Raw genomic sequence first — 23,511 nt, 5'->3', positions numbered from 1 at the left:
GAAGGCTCTGCTGGCCCCTGGGACAGGGCTCAGGAGGGAATTCTCTTCATCCCAAGCTTTGCTGAGTACCTCGGAGGCCTGGCTGCAAGTCCAAACCAGCAGAGAAAAGCTGCTGGCTCCCGCCCTGGGGGACACTCATTCCAGCAGCTCCTGGTCCCTCAGAGCCCCTGCAGCCAAGGAGCAGATAAACCACGATAAACCAAGATAAACCTGGCTTGTCTCAAGCGAGCAGCTTCTCTTCTCCAGGAGGGGAAAAAAAAAATATATAAAACTTCCCTAATTTCAGTTGCAGAGTCCAGGAGGAGGAGCAAGATCCTTCTCCCAGTTTAGCAGTTTTCCTTCCAGATTGGAGAGAAACCTCTGAAAGGTTTCAGCCAGCTTGGCCAGAGATATTTGCTCGCTCTGTGCACCTCTCCTCCAGCCCTGCATCCACTGAAGTGTCTCTGCTCTCAGTCAGCAGCACAAACAGCCCTCTGTCACACAGCTGCCAAACTGGGGGCAGCTATTAGGAGAATTAGGAGTGGGAGGGGTGCAAACGAGCTTTCTAAGAAAAAAAAGTGTTATTTTAACATTTCCTGAAGTGAGGCAATCATGCAGCACTCCTGCCAGCTACAGTCACAACACTTACTCACAACCAAGGACCTCATCTGGCATCGAAAACACAGCATGAATCAGATCTGGTTTAAAAATAAGATTACTGGACATCAGCAAGGCTTCAGCTGGGAGGTGAACAGCAAGTTCTGGGGTAGGGTGGATTCACCAGCTTCCCTACAGGTTTCTGCTATTACTCCATGGTGTGCCATTGGAAGAAGGAGCTAAATCCCAATTCTTAAGTAACAAGAGGCAAGACTACTTCCTCTTTCCTTACCCACTTCTTTTTAATCATGGATGGAGAGGAAAATGCCTGAGATCCTTTACAAGTCACATCCCAGTGCCCAGGCTGCAGAACAACTGTTCCAGCCCCTCCAGGGACATGGATGTGGGGCACTGGGACAGAAGATGCCATTCAAACAATCACATTATCAGCTGCTGAGGTGACACCACATCCTGGAAAGTGAAATAAATCCCATCCACAACCTCCAAACAAACCCGGGACCCTGTGAACCAGCTGGAAACAAGGGAGGAGCAGCAGGAGCAGCCGAGGGAGGGCAGGCACAGGGTGCCAGAGCATCACCCTCCCAGCACAGGGGTCACCCCGGCCCGAGGAGCAGCAGCCCCAGGGCAAAGCATCCCAAGAAGCAGCCAAACCAGACTTCAGCTGAGGAGAGGCCCATGAATTTAACCCAAAGCAGGGATTTTTAGGGCTGCTGTGTTGCTGTTGCTCGGGCTGGGCTAAAGCTGGGACACAAGGTGTGAGCCCACACCTCCAGGTGAACTCCCTGGCGTTCCAGGGCTGCAGCACCGGCACAAAAGCTGCCACCAAGGGGCTGGCAGGGCACACGTGGTGTCCGCAGGCAAACCCAGCTCTTGGGCTTCTGATTAGGATAAGGGAACAAAACATTGGCACAGGGAGGAGAGGCGGGGATCGCCTGTGCTGAACATGTGAGAACACAAGAAGCAAACCCAAGCGGGCTGCAGGAGGCTGCTGCAGACCTCCTGGAAGCACAGAACCCTCAGGAGGAGCCCGGGAACACAATTGTGCTCTTCATTAGCAGAACAATGCCTTGTTCATTGTGGCTTTTTGCCTTCTGCCAACACAAGCTCCGTCGCATTTCTGCGCTGCAGCAGCAGAAGGGAATCACCCCAGAGACAGCAGCAGGACTCCTGGAGCCCCAGAGCACATCTCCGGACACAAACCCATCACTGCCACTGCCCAGGGCTCCTCCCCGGGCACACTGGAATCGGCAGAGGAGAGACAACGGCCAGAATAAAGAGAAAGGGGCAAAGAGAGGGAAAAGATGGGAACAAAGGGGTGGGTCAGAGCGAGAGCAGCTCAGGAATCCGCATCCCAAGCCAAGACTGAAGCGCAACACGGCTCCTTCTAGGGCAAGGCAAAACCCTGCTCCCAGCCCTGCTGCTGCTGGCACCAGCCCGGCCCCGGGCTCCGCAGGGGCACCGTGCCCTGAAACACAATTATTTGTGCCTTTTTTTCAAAGGAAAAGCCTCTTCATGCCCGAGACAACGGAGGCACTTTCCCGCAGCTGGAGAGAGACAGAAAGGCTCATCCCGATCCCGTTAAATGGATGGATTCCTGCCCTGGGCAGCTCCATGTGGACACACCAGACCATAAAGGAGCAGATACGGTGGGGAATGAGCTGCTGCAGGTTTAAGCACAAATGTAAACACCGAAAGCGCTTTTATCTGTCTTATCAACTGCCCAGCCCTGTGATGCTCACTCCTGCTCCCATGCTGTGTTCAGTTCTATTGTTAACATTCCGGGCTTAAAAACTGCGGAATGAAATTCCCAGGGTGCCCCAGAGAAAAGTGCTCACGGCTGTTTTCAGTGAGAATTACACCTTCCCTTCCCTTGAGGTGCTCAGAGCAGTCAGTTTGCCACCAGAAGGGATTGCCAGGTGCCAGAACAACTGCCTGCTGCAAATAGACAAGGCAGGAGACAGCCAAGACACCCCAATGAAGGTAAATCCCTGCTGTTCAGTGGGGAGAACACAGCCCTGCATGGGGCACAGCAGCTTCTCTTGGCTGTTCACACACTCCTGGCCCCTCACAGATCCTCCCTGGCTCTGCACCTACAGGAATCCTCTGTCTGGAGCATCAGTGTGAAGGGCCCTAAACTCCTTGATTCCTGATCCAGCTTTACTTTATTTCTTCAAGTCAGTTTACTGCGGATTTATCTCCTTCCCATGATGTTCATTAGGTGTACCTCTACAGATAAGAGGCCAAACCTTTGAACAGCCAGGCTCTGGGCGCTCTGCAGACAATGAATCAGAGCCCTGCCCTGGAGATTTCCAGCCTGGAACACACCTCAGGAGAAAAGGAAATGTACTGCACGTGGTCATGGGCTTGCTTACAGCTTTAGAGGCTGAACTAAAGGATCCCAGACAGCTCCAGTGAATGAGACTGAAGAACCCACTGCAGCTTTTTGCTCCTGTTTCCAGGATTTCACTAGACAACCATAAGGAAAACTTTCTTGGGCTGAATGTTCGTCCTGCAAGCCAACAGCCAAAGGAGGCACCCCACTCCCGTTCTGCTGGCAGGTAGGAATGTGCACAGCCACCTGTCAGAGCCCCACAAACACCCCTCACAGTGCCTTCCCTCCTCTGGGACTGCTTCCACGGCAGGGATTTCTCCTCCTCCCCTGGGAACAGCCCCCTGAGCACAGGGATATTCTGTGTAAGCCACCTGAAAGCCAAGGTGGGAGATACTCTGTGTAAGCCACCTGAAAGCCAAGGTGAGGGATATTCTGTGTAAACCAGTTAAAAGCCAAAGTGAGGGATATTCTGTGTAAACCAGCTGAAAGCCAAGGTGAGGGATATTCTGTGTAAGCCACCTGAAAGCCAAGGTGGGAGATATTTTGTGTAAGCCACCTGAAAGCCAAGGTGAGGGATACTCTGTGTAAGCCACCTGAAAGCCAAGGTGAGGGATATTCTGTGTAAACCAGCTGAAAGCCAAGGTGGGAGATATTTTGTGTAAGCCACCTAAAAGCCAAGGTGAGGGATACTCTGTGTAAGCCACCTGAAAGCCAAGGTGGCTCAGCAGTGCCCCAGCACATCTCGGTGGGGTGGAGAGCAAAGACTCAGGTGGCCCTAAAAGCACCCAAAGTGCAGCCCCAGAGAGGCAGGCATCAGAAACACAGCAGGTGACCTGGACTCTGTGTGTGAGTGAGTGCCTGCTGCAGAACCTGGCCTGGGCTGGCACACCCGGGGCTGGCACACCCGGGGCTGGCACACCTGGCCTGGGCTGGGCTGTCACATCTGGGGCTGGCACACCCGGGGCTGGCACACCTGTCCCCTCGGGGTTGGCACACCTGGGGCTGGCACACCCGGGGCTGGCACACCTGGCCCAGGCTGTCACACATGGCCCCCTGGGGCTGGCACACCTGGGGCTGGCACACCTGTCCCCCCGGGGTTGGCACACCTGGGGCTGGCCCACCTGGGGCTGGCACACCTGGCCCAGGGCAGCTGCAAACACTCCAGCAGCATCCTGGCCTCAGCACCTGTCAGATCACACTCTCTTCTGAGCCAGGGATGGGACAACTGAGAGGTGTTTTAAACACTTTTACTTTACTTTCAGTCTGATGTGAAGGCTGATAACGCATTGTAATTAGGAAATAGTTGGCTTCTAATTGTAATAGCGTAAGTTATAATATCTGTATTGTCTCACCCTTCACACGAGGCTGAAAATAAAAGTTATTAAAACAACTCTGAGTTTCCCCATCCCTGGGTAAAAACAACAACAACAACAAAACAACAAAAAACCCCAACAAAAACAAACAAACAAAAACCACAAAAAAAAAAGAAAAAAAAGAAAAAAAAAAAAGAAGTATAATCCCACAAGCAGCCTTCCCTTCCCACCCAGTGACCCCTGGGCAAAAAGCCACCTCACCTGTGCTGCTGCTGGAGCTGCCAGGGCTGTGACAGCAGAGGTGACAGCAGAGGTGACAGCAGAGGTGACAGCAACAACTGCACCAAGCCCGAGTCACAGCAGGTTTGCAGTGCTGCAGGTGTGCTGGAGCAGGGCTGGGCAGGCAGCCCTGAGCACAGAGTGGCCTGGGCAGCCTCACACCTGCAGGAGGAGGTGGCCACAGGGACAACCACAGCCACACCTGCAGCCTGGCTCGGGGCTGGCAGGGCTCCGTGGGCTCTGCACCAAGGGAAACTGCAGCCACACATCACCAGGGGCTGGCCAAGGAGGGACTGAGGAAGGTGCCACGTGTGCCCAGCAGAAAGGAAAAGCCTCCGGCAGAGAAAGAAGGCCCAGGGATGGGAGGAGGAGGAGGCCCTGGGCTCGGAGGGTCACAGCTGCCCTGCTGGGCACACAGCCCTGAGCAGCACCAGGGGCTCTGCTGTCCCAGCAAAGCCACCCTCAGTGAAGGCTCCTGGCCCAGGGAGCCAGCACAGGTCACTGGTCACAGCCCTGCCAGACCCACCGGGGGTCAGCCCCTCTGTGGGAGCACAGCTCACCCTCATCCCTCACCTCGGGGTGATCCAGGCAGCTCCTGCTGAAGATCCCTGCTTGTTCCTGCAGTGCTGAAAGCAGTATGGCATCTCACCCCACCTCCCCAAACAGCACTGAGGTTACTCAGAGCAGCACATCTGAGGAAATCACAACCTGAGCAACCACCACCCATCCTCAGCCAAGCCACTTACCAGACACCAACTTAAACAAATTTCCACTTTCCACCTACCCAGCCAGTTCCTGGCACCTGCAGGGCTGCACAACCTGGCAGAAAAGAGCCCCAGGCAACAGCAGAGAGCTGGCTGTGCAAAACACTTGTCATGGTGGGAGCAACTCAGAAGGAGCTGCAGAAGTTTGTGCCAGAGATGTTCTCTCCCCCTGAAGGCAGGTCACAAGCAGCGATGCTGGCTGCAGAGAAAAGGCATTTCTTCAAATGAAACGAGGGAACTCGGGCTGGTTTTCCTCACAGGGAATGCCTCAAAGGTCATTAGGCTCCTTCCAGCTCTGCATAAGGTAACTTATGAATGTCAACTGCATGTTGAAGGCCAGGCACAAATCAGGACTCTTCAGCAGAGCTGCTGACAGCAGATTGCAGTCATTTGCCTGCAACAATGATGTCCTTGGCATGAGGCACTGCTGGTCCAGCCTCCCGTGGCCAACCCACTCAGTTCTTCTGTCTCTTTTCCACAAGAACCTTGCAGAAGTTGTGTGCTGGGTGTTCTGGATTTCTGGGTGTTGTGAGGACGGCAGCAGCATTGGGAAACTGCAGGTTAAACAATTCCTGCTGCTGAGTCCAGAGCTCTGCACTACAGTCACCTCTCACCCTGCTCTGGTGTCACCATTTCCTTCCCACACTTACTCACAGTCTGTGGCCTTTGCACAGCTCAGGACGAGGAGACTCTGGCTGGAAACAGTTCATTCACTGTCAACTCACAGGTGTTAAAAAAGACTTGAGAAATCTGCTCTTTTTTTTCAGCACGTTGGTTGTACCAGAGGAGGTGGCTGTGAGCACACACCCCTGAGAGAGCAGGGCTGTCCCACACTCACCCTGGGCTGCAGGTGTGCCATGGGGAGCTGCCAGGGGCTGTGCTGGAGCCGTGGCAGTGCTCAACAGGCAGGAGGCAGCAGGAGAAGCTCCTCTCACAGCAGCAGGATGGAGCCTGGCTTTGCCATTTCATACTGAGGGGACAGCTCAGAGTGAGAAACTCAGCCACAGACCCTCCCCATGGCCCACACCTGCAGCACTGACCTGCCTCACACCTGTCCCCTTTGCCACTCGGGGGTCCCTGCTGCTGAAGGTGGTGGAGAGCCCTTTTCCAGAAGCAGGAGAAGTGCTCACAGGCAGCTGTGAGCCCCAGCAGTGACCTGAGGGACTTGGGTCCCAGGTACACCTCAGCACCCGAACCAGACCTGGTGTCACACAAGAGATTGTCACCTGTCAGGTGTCAGCCAGGTGAGCTGGCCTCACCCGGGGCTGCCAGCACACACAGGGACTGCAGACAGCCCTGGGTGACAGGGCAGCACGTGGGGACACTGATCTGGTGAGGGGGAATTCACCGAGAAGTCTTTTGGAGGAGACAGGAGGAGGGCTGAGCCTGAGCAGAGACAGCACCTGCACACCCTGCAAAAGGCACACACCTCCCACAGCCCCGGCTCTTCCAGGTGCACCCAAGAGAGGTGTCCACAAGCTGCTTGCAGATAAGAGCCATCAGAGATAAGGAGCAGGAGGCAAAGTCACAGGTGACCTTTGCTCACATCTCCAGAGGTTCAGTGTCCCTACACCTTTGTCCAGATGACTTTCCCTGTGCTGCTGAGACACTGCAGGTGAACCAGGCGTCCAGAGGAGATCTCACAGCCCTTTGAGGCTGCAATTTGGGCTTGGCCCCTTGCAAACACAACCCTCCCAGTTTTATACCCCGGCAGCACTCGAAAGGCCTGGTCAGGCTGTCACTAATGCCCTTCCCTGCAGCACTGCAGCCCTTTACACAGGCATTTCCTCCTCCACAATCAAGCCACCGTGAATTTTAAACAGTAAATGTTTATGTTCAGGACCATTTGCATTAAAGAAGCCCACAGAATCCAGAGTAAGCCACCCTCTTGCACAAGAATATAAATAACTTTTTTGTTATTTCCCCACTTAATTCGCAGCCCACACTGCCCACTGTCCATCCCCCAGCTCTGTTTAAGTTTCTGGATTAATTAGTTCTGTCTGATAACGAGGGGAGCGGTGGGTGGAAAGAATGAGGTTTGATGTTTCTACCCCTGCCCAGAGTTTCCACTCCTATATCAAAAGCACTTTTTTGGCTTTGACTGCGAGACTGGCCAACACCCCCACCAAGCCATCAGGACAGAATTTCTGATAAAAGGCACTTCTTTCCCCCAAAAACAGCTCATCAGTCACTGTGGTTTCTTGCTGGCAGCAGCTGCATTAAAGGAAATCCATGTTCTCAGCAGTCACCTCCCAGAACTCCCCTTCTGTCCCTCCCCAGGTGACAGCAGAGCAAAGAGACTTTCTCCAGCAGAAAATGAAAATGTCCCCAGTGCACTGCGAGGATTGCAAGCCCTGCTCCTGAAGGCAACACAAAACCCTGTGTCAGGAGACACAGAGCCAGGATTCCTTCTCTCAGCTACAGCAGTTGGAGTTATTTTAATCATAAGTTTGTTCAGTTACCGTCTCTTCCTTTTTTTTCATTTAAGGATGTCACAAGGACTGCTAACAGTAAAGAAAAACAGTAAAAATCCCCACAAGAGAGCAGCTGCCAAGCACCAGATTACTCAGCCTGTTACCCTCAAACACGTTTATTGTGTCTGAAGCTTCAGCACCATTATTTACATCAAATACATCTCTGCCAGAGGGGAAGTTGTGCAAGTGTCTGGGGCTGCTCATCACGACAGAAAAAGCAACGCTGAAATCTGGGCCGTGGACTAGAAACAAATAATTCTTGGCCCATTGCAACAGAGCCTCTGCTCCCTGCCAGCAGGTCCTGGCAGCACCAGGAGCTGGACTCGGGTCTGTTCAGAGGCCAGAGCAGCACACTCAGCAAAACCAGGGCAGAGCTGGATTTGAGCTCCAGCCCTGGCACCCCAACCTTGTCTCCTCTCTCCCCAGTTCACTCCAGTAAACCTCCAAAACCAGAGACTGGGCAGCTGCCCAAAGCCTGGCCAAACTCCTCATCCCTGGGGTGCTCATCCCTGGGGTCCTCATCCCTGCTCAAGTCATCCCAGCCTCAGGTGGGATTTTGTATTAATCCTCGGGTCAAATAAATCCTAAACAAGTGAATTCAGCCCCTGGTGGTGCCCTCAAACCACACAGCAAACTACTCTGAGCAACAGGAACATGAATTCACGTTCTCTTGTCGTCTTACCTTGGCACGTGGTAAAAATCAGCATTCCTCTACAACATTGACCCAGATCTCCTCAGCCCGACCCTCCTAAGTGCTGGAAAAAGGGCTGGAGTGGCATCCTCGTGGATCCCAGGGGAGTTTTCACACTGTAAAGTTCAGAGTCGGGTCCTTCCTGTCCTCAGGGCTGTGGAGTCTGAGGCTGTCACCACTGGAGACAAAAGCCTCACAGGAGGAGACAGCTGAGTCACGGAGGAAGTGACTTTTTCATACTGTTTAGGAAACCATTCTGATCACCGAGCAAAAGGATGTTTTCAGCAGCCAACACTCCTGCAAACAGGGGCTCATCATTTCAGGTCCTGTCAGGTTCCTAAGAGCAATAACTCAGAGCCTGTCACATCCTCCAGAGCCTGCAGCACCTGCCCACAGGTAAAAACACCTTCCATGGTGTCCCTCAGGGGTCTGGAAGCTCCAGCAGGGATTTCCTGCACCTGCCCACAGGTAAAAACCCCTTCCTTGGTGTCCCTCAGGGGTCTGGAAGCTCCAGCAGGGATTTCCCTACCCCTGCTCTCACATCCTGGACCACAACCTGCAGAGCAGATGTGCCTCTGCTGCATCAGACACTTCTTCTAAGTTGCTGAATGATGACCACAACATCTTTTCTTCCACGCCCTGGCCACTGGCCAAGCCAAGCTGAGGAATTCTCCATTCCCTGAAGTCACCTGGCCCATGAGCAGGGCTCAGCCACCAGCTGTCCCCCCTCTGAGGACAGGAGTCCTGGGGACAGCCCCCACATCACCCCCTGGCAGCGCTGAGGACCAGGGTTTGTCTCTTTACCTGGGGAGGATGAAAGGCAAAGAGCTGGGTGCTCACACGAGCCCTGGAAGGCAGGGAGGGAAGGGAAGAACAATTCGGTGTGGCTGGAGGACACAGAGTGCCCCAGGGAGGTGTCTGAGGGGCTGTGGTCCCCTCCCAGCCCTTCCTCCTGCCCTGCTGCAGCCTGAGCTCTGGGTGCTTGGCCCCTCTGAGAGCACAGCTGGGAGGAAAAAACCCTGCAAAACCCTCTGCACTGACACCTCCTGCCCTGCTCCATCCCAAAAGAGCCACTGGTGCCCCAGGGAAGGAGGGACCTGCATCTTCACCCACAGCCCAGGAGCTCCCAGCTCTCAGATTTGTGTCCAGGGAAATTACCTCCAAGACAAAAGCAGCAGTTTTATTAGCAAAGTTAACCAGGTACTTCGCTTTAAAATACAGTTTCTTCCCCTGCATCAAAGGGCTGTTAATTTTAGTCTTGTAGGAAAAGAAAAAAAAAAATAAAGTAGAAGAAATGAAAGCAGCATCTGCTTGGAGGAGATGAATTCGAGATAAAAGGTGCCTGTGACAGAAAGCTGGCAGCAGCCTCGTGTTTTCTATTCAAGTTTAATCTGGGAACAACAACCACCCTCAAACACAACAAAAGCTGTGGAAAAACCCTCTCCAGCTGAGGTGGAGAGTCCCAAGCTTGCTGGAGCAGGGTCACCCAGAACCTCAGCTTCCAGTTCCTTTTCCCTTCCCCAAGCCTCTTCCCTTCCTGGAGCTCTCCCAGAGCAGGAGGAGGCAGTGACACCAGGGCAGAACGTGTCAGGGCAGAAATGCTGTGCAGTGCAGAGCCCAGGGACAGCTCTGCCAGTCCTGCTGTGCCCAGGACGGGCTGTTCCTGCAGGGGCTGCACTCAGGACCCTCTGCTGCAGTGGGAGAGGTGAGGCACGGATCCCCAGCCCTGCCCTGCAGAGCTGGAGTGTGGAAAGCTGCTCCCTGTCACCTGGAAGGGTTTGGAGGCAGCCCAATGCCAGCCTCCAGGAGGATGTGCTGCTCACCTCCCACTGCTCAGTGCCAGGAGCTGTGCCACTCCAAATCTGGGAGCAAAAACAACCCAAGGAAAGAGCTGGATAAACACGGAGCAGAGCAGTGCCAGGGAGGGATGGCCCAGCAGCTCCCAAACGCTGAACTAAAGGCATATTCCTGGCAGACACATTGCACAGGAGCCAGCCCACGCTGCCAGCCTGGCTGGAACACACTCAGCAGCTCCCCAGAGCGCGGGGTGATGCTGGACTTCTGACTTGTCATTAGCCAAAAACGGCCTAATGACATGGTTGGACTCTGTGTTTAGCTATAATTGACACGGGACACCCCATAATTAGGGAGAGACAGAGCACATCTCCCAGGGGCTGGCAGCGAGTGCAGCCTCAGCGTGATGCAACGTTTTGCTTCCACCATCACCTGAAAAAGGCTCCCTGGAAATGGCTCTGGTGGTTTGAGGTGGGCAGAACCATGAAAGCCTCGGCTGCCTTCCCAAATCATCCACCAAAAGGCTCCACAAAGCAGAACTCTAAAAGCCTTTCTATCTTGCCTGCTTGAAACCTTACCCCTGGAAAAGCTCAACGAGACTTTTAAAATCAGATTTAAGCGCAGAGCATCCCAAAAGGAAGAGGCTAAAAGCACATTGCACAAAGTGTGGCTGCAGGAATTCACATGCTGCTTCCAGAGGACATCTGCACTCTGAGGTGGCCAGATATCCCAGAGCAAGTTTTTCCTGGAAAAAGCAGTTGTGACAACACAGAACAAATGTTTTTTGCCCAAAGAAGTGACCAAGGCATGCACTGCAGCAATTGTTCGGTGGCTGCAGCACTGCTGCAAGTGGCCAGGGGTGAAATTGGCCCCTCAGTTACTGGGACACGCTCAGAAATTCACTCCTACCAACAGCTTCACAAGCCTCAGCTCAGCAAGTCAAGTGATATTTAAAGTGGTTTCCACACCACCTCCAGCGTGCCAAGACCCAGCTGCAGCTCAGACACAGCCTGGTGCAGGGGAGGGAGGAGACAGCCACTGCTCAGGGTCTGGGGTGGTGACAGGGAGTGCCAGGATGGTCTTTGTCCCCTCTGTCACCTCCCTGATGCTGTGACACCACCACAGAAGCCGGAGTAAGCAGGCTCTGAAGGACATGCACGTCCTCCCTGCCCTCCCTGGGGCTTCTGAGCAGACTAAACCGTGGGTTTCCCCTCCAACACAACCCAATTCCACACCTGTAATTACACCAGCAGCTCTGCTGTGGCTGCCCAGCCTTTGCCATCTGGGTCCTTCCCCCCGAGCTGCCCACTGTACAAACCTCTCCAGTTTCAGGGGCAAGAAGCAGTGCAGGGTCAGTGATGAAACACTCCCGAGCCCTTATCCAGGCACCAAACAGCTGCCAGAGTTCAAAGGCAAGGCAAAAGCTGTCCAGCCAACCTCTCCTCCCTGCATACCACAGCCATCACAGGTCCTCGTAAGTCAACACGCCTTCCAAAGAAGTGCTTAACATAAACATTTGTAGAGCCACTTAATTCCTGCTGAACCCAGCTATTTGATGTGGGCCACAGAAAAAAGCTCCCATGACATCAATGGAAAGTTTCCAGTCAGAAACCCAGGTTTGAAACGGATTAATGGGAGTTAAGAAACAGAGACGAGGAAGCCTTTGGAGAAACAGTCTGAAGAGCTGCTCTTAAGCAAGATGCACTCAATATTCCCGGGAACAAGCAGAGAAGAGAAGCTTTTTCAAAGTTTAGAATCAAGAATAGCAGAGATAAGGCAGATTTTCCTGGCTGCTGCCTGCACTGGGGAGGCTTCTGTCTTTGCTGAGGCTGCTCAGCCTCACTCAAAGCTGTTTCTTCTTCCTCCTCCTGTCCAGGAGGCTGGATGGCTTGGCCAGGGTTTGCTGGGTGACACTCCAGTTTGAAAGCCACCGCCACCCAGAGCTCCTCTGCCCCCCAAACACGGGAGGGATGTAAACTCTCTGGGACACCCAATGTCTGGGACACCAAACAGAGCCACCACATCCAGCAGCCTTCTCCTCCACTAAACCCCAGACTGAACCCACCCTGGGGTTTATCCCTGCACTCACTTCAGTCACACCACATCCAGTGAAAGCATCGATTGAATCCCTCTCCAGATGTCACCAACCCCCTGGAGATCCCTGGACTGGGCAGAGCTGCACCAGACTCTCCTCTCCATGGAGCTGCTCACCTGGAGAAGTTCATGCAGGCACAGAGAATGAGTGCCCAGCTCTTCTGTCAGGTACAACAGGCTTCCACTGAGGGACTGCAAAGCCACCCTGTCCCTGCTGGGCCCCTGCCCTGTCCACCACCCGCCACCTCTGTGCCACCACAAGCCTGCCTCTGACACAGTTTCTGTCACAGACCCCTTCTGTGGCCCTCTCAGGTGTCACCAAACAAGATTGAAGAGCATATTGAACATTTTCCTGCCGGGAAAATTGGCTTTTATGCCAGTACAGTCACTGCTGTGCCTGCACTTTGAAATGGGGATCCCCATGGGGCCAAGGATTCTTCCAGAGCCAGTCTAGACTGAGGACTGGTTGGAGATTTTGCCAAGTTTGAAGACAGCCTAATCCAAATAACACAAGAGCACATGCCTCTGAACAAGTGCTGGTTATAAAACCTTCCTCTCCACCTGAACGGGGCAAGTTTAATCTCCATTTTCCTCTCTTAAACACACAGGGATTTGTCCTCTGTCCTGATGCACACACATTGCTCTGCAGTGCCCACCTGCCTCGGGAAATCTCCTCCACTAAAGCTCCAAGAGCCACTCAATTCTGGTTTCTTACCAAAGCCTGCAATTCTTCCCATTTGAACAGCAAAGTGCTGCTGTGTTTACCCCAGAGGATAACACACACACCTCGCTTTGCTCTTGCCTGCTCCTGGGTGCATCCCAAAAGTCTTGCCACACCTCTAAAGCCTAAAAGCCTGAACCTGCTCAGCTTAGCCAGGGGCTGCTGCCATGTCCCAGTGTGCAGGCAGTGGAAATTCTGGTTAATGCACGGGTTCTCTGCCTGGCAGGGAACACATCCCAGCACCAAGGGGCACAGAGGGAAGGCACCTCACGGGCCACAGCCAAATTCCTTTCTGCAGAAAACACAGCGGGAGAGTCCTTCCAGCAGAAATGCAGAGGAGGGGACATTGGTGAGGGGCTGGAGCACAGACCCTGTGAGGAAGGGCTGAGGGAGCTGGGGCTGTTTATCCTGGAGAAAAGGAGGCTCAGGGGTGACTTTATCACTCTACAACCCCCTGAAAGGTGCCTGTGCCCAGGTGGGGCTGGGCTTTTTCTCCAGGCAGCACTGACAGAATGAGAAAACACAACCTTAGGGAAATACAGGCTGGGTATTAGGAAAAGTATTTTTTACACACAAAAAAAAAAGAAAAAAAAAAAAGTATTTTTACCTTTTACAGAAAGGGTGTTAAAGTATTTTTTTTAAGCATCACCCTTTACAGAAAGGCTGATTAAGTGCTGGAATGGTCTGCCCATCACCCGAGCTCAGAGCCACTTCAGAGCAGATCAGCTGTCCCTTTTTCAAGTTCTGCACAGCAGCTGTACCTTGGCAGGCCAAGTGTGCCCCACTCCTGACCCCGCAGCAATATCCTGCTGCCTCAGGGCCCTGTGTGCAGCCTCCTGCCCCAGGCTCAGCCTCAGCTGGGCTGGGACACACCTGAAGCAGCACCAGAGCTGGGGCTGGGGGCCCCCAGAGCCCCTCCAGAGCCACGGAGAGGTGACACAGAGGACAGCAGACAGAGAGCACCCGGCTCACCAGAGAGCAAACCTGCAGGAGCCCAGCTCCAGTCTGTTCCAGCTGGAAGGGCACAGCAGTGACACTGTGGGGACAGCAGGCAAGGGAGCCAGGGCAGGGGGACAGCACAGCCTCACCTACCCCACACACACACAGGTGTGTGCCTGTCCCGCAGCCCCAGGAGGGAAAAGCCAAGCAGCAATCCCATCTCCTGCCCACGGGCACCAGGCCAGGTGCTTTCTGGATCCACACAGCCCCAGCACCTCTTCTCAGCACAAGGGTCAGCAGGTTTCCTCTGCAGCTGCTGGAGCTGACAGGAACTGGGACAGACACAAATCCTGCCAGCCCAGCTCACCTCTCTCTCTCTCCCACCAGCTGCTCACAACAGTTTTGAGCATTTTTTTTACATGGGCACCCCTCGAATCTTCCATTCCCAGACTCAGGAGCACCGTGGGATTAGTGTGGGGCAAAGCAGCCCTCCCTCACTGCCACATGCAGTAATTTGGCTGGGTCAGCCTAAAACCCCACGGGGGGAATGAATGTCAGGGGACTGAATATCAGGGGGACTGTCCACGCAGAGCTGGTGACACCACAGCCCTTTAATTTAACTTAAATCCAATTTAATTGGATTATAATTGACAAGAGGCCGTTCAAACCAGAACTTCTCCGGAGTGAAGTTTGCAGAAGTTTAAACCGAGAGTTTCTAAACATCTGAGACCAGTGCAGCCTCCTCACGGAGGGAACAGCTCGGCCTTACCCCTGGCTTGCTTTTCTTGGCTGTTGACCATCTGTGGCTCACGTTCTTCAGGACGGAGTTGTTTCTGCAGTTTTTGTGCAACGGAGTGCCTTTGTACATTTATGGTGTCAAGGCCCCATCTGGGATCTCCTCAGGACAGATTCCTGACTTGATAACACACCAGCTCTCCAAAGCAAGCAGCTGGAAGCTCACATCCACACAGCTGCTGGGACTCAGAGGCTTCAGCGAATTCCCCTTCCAGGCTGGAAGCAGCAGCCCATGTTTGGTAACTCCATTCTGACACCAGCACCTCCTGCCCCACAGCTCTCACTTCGGCAGTTCTTGGGGTCTTTTTCTTTGTTTGTTGGAGTAAAAAGCTTTCTCCTCAAAGGGAAAGCTTTGTAAGAGGACAAAGAAATGTGTGGCTTTCTCCTCCCAGGGGGAATTTTACAGTTCTACAGCAGCAGCCCTGCTTCAGCTTGGAGTTTGTCTGCCCGTGTTCTGGGGCAGAAAAACTCACAAAGCCACCAGAGGAGATGTCAGTGGGCTAAACTCCTCCAGCATTAAGGGAAAAAAGCCAAGGGAAAGACACGTGGCTGTTTTTCTATTGAACGAGAAGATGCTAATCCAAAAAACTCCAAAAGTGCCCTTCAATGCTGCTGGAGGACAACACACAAAACCAGAAGGGAGGATGATGAGGGACCTTCCAGGTGAATGGAACACTGGCAAACCCCAGCTCCTCACTGGGCACTCCCACACTGTGCACGGCCAAAAAAGACATTTCCCACCTTTCCCACCCCAGTGCCAGCATCCATCCAATAAAACCTGGTGAGAGCAGCCAGCCTCAGCCCCCAGACAGGGAAACATCACCTCCAGCCTCTGCCTTTGGGAGCTGCTGAGAGTTGGCACACACAGGGCAGATGTCAGGGAAGGCTCAGCCCTGTCCCCATCCCTGCCAACAAACCCCTGGGGTCACAGACACTGCCACAAGCACCAGCTGGGGAGCTCCAGTGCCAGGACAGGGTGTGACAGAGCTGTCCCCAGCACTGCTGGGACACACTGCAGCAGCATCTCCTCATCCCTGAGAGCTCCAGGACATTGTCCTGCCCTCTGCTCCTCCCGCGGGGCTCCGCAGGGCTGGCACAGCCTCACTGGAGCAGGACACTGCTCGTGGGGCAGCTCTGGCCCTGCCATCCCCTGCCGGGGCTGATCTCCTCACAGCTCACACCAAACCAGCCCGAGGGGAATGTCACCTGTAGCCCCTTCCCTCAAACGCTCAGCCACCCCAGAGGGACAGACAAAAGCAGTTCCTCTACCAAATTAACACCCAGAACGAGGATTTTTCTTTTTGCTGTAAAACCCCATGTTGTCTGCAGGAGAATTTTCTGACCAATGCCACAGAGCAATTTACTTTATCCCAGGAGTTTCCAAAGCACGACCATTAAGGGCAGAGCAGTGCAGAGTTAAAAGGGAAGGGATGTTTTAGTAGTCCCTGGGAAAACACAGTTAACAGCGGCACATTTTCCCCACCTTGTGCTTGGAAAATATCATTTTTTAGCTGCATTTTCTCACACTCAGCAGAGGGAATTTGGCCATTACCTGCAGCACATATCTCATCCTTGTTAAGGACAACTGCACTCTCCCCCCAGCAGTTATTCACAGAAACAGAGGCAGCTGTAGCAGTTACTCACATGGAGTAACTGAGGGGAAGATTTCTTTGTTTTCCAGAGCAGTGCAGTGACTGGAAGTGAGTCAACACCTTGACATGAGCTCACCCTGCAAAGACCACCAGCAGAGGAACCCAGCGACTGCAGCCTGGTACCAGACATTACTCACTTCTGTTCTGCAGGCAGCACACAGCTGTGTCTGTCACAGCTTTGTCTGACTCCGGGCACCAGCTCCAGCCACACCTGGGAGCACAAAGGAGGAGGGCAGCAGCTCCAGAGCCAGCCACAGCTGGGGAAAGCCACAGCTCGTGCAGGTCCGTCACCGTTCCTCCACTGCTCTGCCAGCTGAGGCACAGGGCTCCTGCCACAGGAGAGAGGATGAGCTGAGCCCAGCTGAAACCATCTCCTTGCTGCTCCCTGCCAGCCCCAGTTCATCCTCACCCTTGGCAGCACAACCCTGGGTGACTCCAGGCTCAGCAAATGCACTAAAGGCCAGAGTTAGAGCCACCACTGGCCTCTCAGAGCCCACCAGGGCCAACAATCCCACTCTGTGCAGAGCCACAAAACCTGACCGAGACACAAACCTCAGAGAGCCACAGAACATCCTCCGTTCCATTCAAAAAACGACGCTGTGACTTGGGATATTATCTGTCAGCACTGTCTGCACTCAGCCACAAACCCTGGCACAGCGTCCTCACTGCCCCAGCAGCTACAGAGCCTAAATTCCAGGAACTTAATGAATTCTTAATTAGCCCTCACAAGACAAGCAGACCTCGCAGACTACTTTCACTTTTTCTGAGGAAGGGAAATAGGACCCAAGAAAAAAAAAACAAACCCAAAACCAAGCCAGACTCAGGAGAGCAACAAGCAGAGGCCGTTCCCCACGTCCAGCAGCAGCAGTGGCTGCACACAAAGGCAGCAGGGAGCAGCTGGCCAGCTCCTGGAACACAAGCCCACGGCCCAGAAGTGTCCAGCAGCAGTTTACAAACAAGCTCCAAAGCACGTTACAGAGCACTTGAGAAACACCCAGAGCAAAAAGGCTGCAGAGGCGGCTGCTGCTGCACTGCAACAACCCCGAATCCCCTGAGGATGCTGCAGCTCATCCCCTGGCTGTAAGGGGGGAGAGAGTGAATGGCTGCTGCTTTATCCATCCTCGGGCAGGGCACTGGGAGCTCAGGGAGATGCTCCTCCACCTCGGGCCTTCCCGTTCACTTGAGGAACAGCATTCCCGGCTGTTCCCTCAGGACCTCACCGCGGAAATCTCCGTCCCTGCAGCCCGGGAGGGTCACTCTGAGCACCCCACAGCCAGACCTCTGCACTGGGGCTCCACTTTGGTCCCGGTGATGCAGCAGCCAACTTCCAGCAGCGAGGCCGAGCTACTGAGCTCTGCACTGCTGCAGCTGGTGTACAAACGAGGCGTCAGAGGGGTGGGAAGACACAGATCACCCCTGGGACAAAAGGTTCATTGAGCCATCCTGCATCGCTGTCACGGGAAAAAAAAAATTAAAAAAAAAAGGAGGTGATCATTCTCCAGGGAGAAACTCCCATCTTCACAATCATTTTGTAAACTTCCTTATCTGGAGGCACGGCTCAGACAATGGGCAGGTTTGGGGCCAGGCTGCCCACTCCAGCCGGGAACAGAACAGGGACAGAGCAGGGCAGAGGCAGGCCGGCAGGAGGCTGCAGCAAGGCTGACCCTACAGCCTTCGCACCGAGGGTTATGTAAGTCCCCGCTGCATTCGCAGAGGTTTGTGCGGCAAGAAAAGAGCCGCAGGAGCCAGACCTTGTACGGTGCGCTCCTCCGAGCTCCGGAGCTGCCCTGAGAGCCCGCAGCGACCACGGGAACCCGCACTCGGCCCCGGCACCGCCCCTCCGGCAGCATCCCGTGCGGGCGGAGCCGCATCACCCGTCTGTCTGTCCGTCCGTCTGTCCTTCTGTCTGTCTGTCTGTCTGTCCGTCCGGGGCCGCTCCCCGCTGCCAGCGCCGGCCTCTCCCCGGTCCCGGCCCCGGTTCCGCTCCCCGCCCGGTTCCTACCGTGCCCGTGCTCCCCGCGGGCCCATGGCTCCGCTCCGCTCCGTGCCGTGCCGTGCCGTGCCGTGCCGTGCCCGGGCAGGCCGAGCCCCGCGCCCGCTGCTCCCGGCGCGCCCAGCGGGGCCGGCCCGGCATCACATGGCCCAAATAGCGCCCGGCACGGCCCCGCTCCGCCCCCGGCACGGCACAGCCCAGCCCGGCCCCGGCACAGCCCCGCTCCGCCCCCGGCACGGCACAGCCCAGCCCGGCCCCGGCACAGCCCAGCCCGGCCCCGGCACGGCCCCGCTCCGCCCCCGGCACGGCCCCGGCACGGCCCAGCTCAGCTCCGCCCCCGGCACGGCCCCGGCACGGCACAGCCCAGCCCGGCCCCGCTCCGCCCCTGGCACGGCACAGCCCGGCCCCGGCACGGCCCGGCTCCGCCCCCGGCCCGGCCCCGCTCCTGGCCCGGCCCCGCTCCTGGCACGGCCCCGCTCCTGGCACGGCCCCGCTCCGCCCCGCCCGGAACGGAACGGAGAGGGACCGGGCAGGGAGCGGGGCCGGGCAGGGAGTGGGGCTGTGTCGCTGTCGCTGTCACTGTCGCTGTCGCTGTCGCTGTCGCTGTCGCGGATCGCGGGGCACAGCCGCAGCCCCTGTGCCCACCCGCGGCCGGCAGCCCGCACGGTTTTTGGTGAAATCCGGGCGGCTTTAGCTCTGCTCCGCCGCGCTCGCTCCAGGGCCGGCTGAGAGCAGCGGCGGGGCCCGGGAGAGGCGCGGGGGTCTCCGCGCTCGGCGGTGGGCGCATCCCCCGTCCGCACGGCGCTCCGCATTCCTGCCCAGAACCGGCATCGGGCACAGGATCCGGAGGATCGGGCACAGGATCCCGAGGATCGGGCACAGGATCCCGAGGATCGGGCACGGGCTGCCCAGGGCTGGCGGAGGCTCCGTGCCCGGAGGGTTTAATTAATGCCCGGCGTTTTGTCACAGGATGCACTCCATGATCTCAGAGGTCTTCTCCAGCCAAAGCGATTCTGTGATTCTGTCATTTGTTTCAACCACTCCTGGGAATGTCTGGTCGCTTTTTAAAGACTCATTTGTTTACCGAAGTAAAGCAGGGACGTACGATTCTGTTCATTTCAGTGCTCATTCAAAACACAACCCTCCGGGCAAATCTGACCCCGCAGTGTCCCTTCGAGATTATTCATTTTTCAGGGTTTCCAGACAAAAAGACTTGTTTGTAGCGGTACTGCTCAAGCTGTCAAGCCGCGGACTGTGATCAGTTCAGCGAGGCATTTTGCATGGGACACCCCGGAGGACCACCTAGGGGCTGCAGGAAGCGGTGGCGGTGACTCAGGGGTGGCCGCCTGCCATCTGAGTCACCGCGGGGTGACTGTCCCCGCGGGCTGCTGACTTACTGCCTTTGGGGATTGGACATCAGCACTTTTGGGCTTCACATTTCTCCTCGCTGATGGTCTCGGGGCATGCGTGAAAAAGGAGCACAGTAAATTCGTGTGCCCTCACACCCTGGTAGGGCTGAGGCGCTAATTTTTGGAGGGTATTTTGGGATCCGTGGGGAATAGTTGCTCCGTGCCAGCCACTGTGGTCCTTTAAAAAACCACATTCACATCAGGATAAATTTATTACTCCAGCTGACCAGAAATACCGGGGAGATCGTAGATACAGCACAAATAGGTTCTTTCACACCCTGCAAAAATAAAAATAGGAAGGTTTATATCAAATAGATACATATCTGGGAAGCTTTTTCAAAACCACTTTGCTTTGCCCTGGTCCTGCTCGTGTTGAAGTTCCTTTTCCCCCCTGATTTTGGGGAGAAGTGGGCTGGGGGAGCTGTAGGAGCAGCAGGGAGGCTGCAGGAAACCAGACGGGACAAGTGCTGAAGCAGAACTTCTCAGCTTTGTGGTGGCTTCTCGCCAGATGAGATCACAGCTCCGATGGAATCTTGTCTGCTTCTATTTCCTTAATATTTGACTTTCTTGCTTCCTCAAGAAGCAGGAATTGCTCATCCCCAATCCCTTTGAGCACTGTCTGCATCCCAAACAGCGGCACGAGCAGAGGCAGAGGGGTGACAGACGAGGGCCAGGGTTTATGGCCTGCAGTGGGATCCCTCTGAGCCTCCGGAGAACGGACTGCGGATGGAGCCTGGAGCAGCCGGGACTTCTCCAGCTCCCATCCTTGTGGATTTGTGCCAGGACTATTAAAAGGAAGGTGGGAGGAGGACTGACTGGGCGTGTTTGCTTTCCTGTGGTCAGCACCGAACATCAGCTCCGGGCTCTGGATGGGGATGAGCGACCACCTCCTGAAAGCTGCACCATTTCTGAACGCCTGAAGTGACATATTTCAATCCTTTGGGCTCCCAGCACGGACTCCGAGGCTGGAACACACTTTGTGGATGTGCTTTGTGCCGGCCTGAGCCTGCCCTCGCAGCGGCAGAGGGGACCTCTCTGAGTTCGGAGGGGCGAGAAGGGGCAGGCAGAGCTCCTGGAGCCCTGTGTGCCCTGGGGAGAGCAGCGGAGCAGAGAGCAGCCACAGAAACCAGAAACACGGCGTGCCGCAGGCAGGCAGCCCCCGGGGGGATCGGGGCACACAATGCGGCCGATTGAGGACAAGGAGCGTCTGTCCTGGGCAGCCACAAAGCCAAAGTAACGCGGTGTGCTGCGGGACACACAGGGGCTGGGAAAACAGCAGCCTCGCCCCGGAGAAACCCCGCCAAAGCCGCCTGGAGGGCAGACAACAACCCCTCCTCGGCTGGAAGATGGGCTGGAAAACGGAGTAAAAGAGACAGGGATTGAGGAGGAAAAAAAAGAGGCATCCCCCAGGGGCACTTAGCAGGAAAGAGAAGTGGTCATCTTCATTTCAGTTCCTGCTTGAGAACTGAGGTGTCAGCACAGCCAGCACAGCACTCCACACGCTGCAACATGAGGCTGCTGAGTGAAAGGAAGCCCTTTATAAAAAACAAAAATGAAAAAGGAGAATCCAGGTATTTTGCTGTACATGCCCCTGGAGAGCAGAGACACTGTGATGTCTCCTCTCAGGACTCCTCTGCCTCCTCCAGCGCAGGGCGCTGGGTGTGAAGGGGCCTTAAAGGACGGGATGGATGTAACGGGAGCGCTTGGATGCACAATTTACTCCCTGTTCACTTTAGAGCAGCACTTACACCCGCAGCTGACTGCCCAGTTACCTGCGGCACCTGCCGGTGACTCTGTTCCTGAGGGGAGCACCTCTGGGAGCCACGGGGATTTCCTGCTGACACGGGTGCTGCAGACGGGGCACAGCCCACGCTGCCTGAGCCGGCTGTGCCTGCGGGGAGCTCGGCACATGGCCACGGGCCGGGGAAATGGGCTCCTGGCCTCTGCGGTGGGTGGCCATCGACGGACTGGCGAGCAGGTGGCGAGCAGGATGGTACAGGAGCAGCAGCTGTGGGACAGCTCCCGGGAGAGCAGCGGGGCAGGGAGGTGAGAGTGCCCTGAACTGGTGTGAGACACACCTGGGCTGGTGTGAGACACACCTGGGCTAGTGTGAGACACAGACACACCTGGGCTGGTGTGAGAGACACCTGGGCTGGTGTGAGATGCACACACACCTGAACTGGTGTGAGACACTGACACACCTGGGCTGGTGTGAGACACCTGGGCTAGTGTGAGACACACACACACACCTGAACTGGTGTGAGACACACACACACCTGAACTGGTGTGAGAGACACCTGGGCTGGTGTGAGACACTGACACACCTGGGCTGGTGTGAGACACACCTGGGCTGGTGTGAGATACCTGGGCTGGTGTGAGACACACCTGGGCTGGTGTGAGACACATACACACCTGGGCTGGTGTCAGACACCTGGGCTGGTGTGAGACACACCTGGGCTGGTGTGAGACACACACACACCTGGGCTGGTGTGAGACACACACACACCCGGGCTGGTGTGAGACACACACACACCCGGGCTGGTGTGAGACACACACACACCTGGGCTGGTGTGAGAGACACCTGGGCTGGTGTGAGACACACACACACCTGGGCTGGTGTGAGACACACACACACCTGGGCTGGTGTGAGAGACACCTGGGCTGGTGTGAGACACACACACACCTGGGCTGGTGTGAGACACACACACACCTGGGCTGGTGTGAGAGACACCTGGGCTGGTGTGAGACACACACACACCTGGGCTGGTGTGAGACACACACACACCTGGGCTGGTGTGAGAGACACCTGGGCTGGTGTGAGACACACACACACCTGGGCTGGTGTCACACACAGCCGTGCTGGTGTCACACACACACAGAGGTGCTGGTGTCACACACACACACACACACACACACACACACACAGAGCCATGCTGGTGTCACACACAGCCGTGCTGGTGTCACACACAGCCGTGCTGGTGTCGCACACAGAGGTGCTGGTGTCACACACAGCCGTGCTGGTGTCGCACACCCCCGGCCCGCTCCGGAAGGGCTCCTCCGGCAGCCCAGGGCTGCGCCAAGCCGCGGCAGCAGCACGGACAAGCAGCACCCTCTGCTGCTGGCACAGCGGCCTCCGGGGCGGCTCCGGGCTGCCCGAGCTCACTCTGCTCGGGGACAGGGGAGCGCAGGCAGGGAGCTGAGCGGCCCGCAGGCTGCCGGGGCAGGGCACAGCGCCCTGGACCCTTCTCTGGCCACCATCCGGCAATTCCCGGGGCTGGGAGCACGGCAGGTCCCCTGCTGCCGGCAGGCACGGAGGGATGCTGTGTCCCCTCCCGACACAGCCGCGGGACAACGCGGGACCCAGGCAGGGGTGAACCCTCGTCGCCCTGGGGATTTCCCTCTCCCTGCTGCTGCAGATTTCTTGTTTCTCCCGAACTGTTCCCATCGATCGGGTCCGTGCCACAAAGGCTGTGCCCGTCCCCGGCCGGGATCTGCACACCTCGGACACACGCGGGGAGTTTTCTCCCTCTCCCTGAGGACAAGATCCCCTATTCCCCAGCTCCTGCCTCAACTTCTCCTTCTTCAGGTGGGAAAACACCCGAAATTTGGCTGCAGCTCCAGCCCCAGGGAGCTGAGCTCCTGTTGTGTCCCCAGCTCTGCATTG

General features: G+C 56.0%; 1 protein-coding gene across 1 annotated transcript in view; it reads left to right on the top strand.

Annotated features, from left to right (window-relative positions):
• Positions 1 to 23,511, top strand: part of CLSTN1 (calsyntenin 1) — a 225,498-nt gene that overhangs the window by 147,258 nt on the left and 54,729 nt on the right. The gene's annotated exons all lie outside the window — the stretch shown is intronic.

This window comes from Sylvia atricapilla, chromosome 22, assembly GCF_009819655.1.
Source record: "Sylvia atricapilla isolate bSylAtr1 chromosome 22, bSylAtr1.pri, whole genome shotgun sequence".
Classification (NCBI taxonomy): domain Eukaryota; kingdom Metazoa; phylum Chordata; class Aves; order Passeriformes; family Sylviidae; genus Sylvia; species Sylvia atricapilla.
Note: the sequence above shows the minus strand (reverse complement) of the source record. Positions and strands in the feature narration are given on the sequence as shown.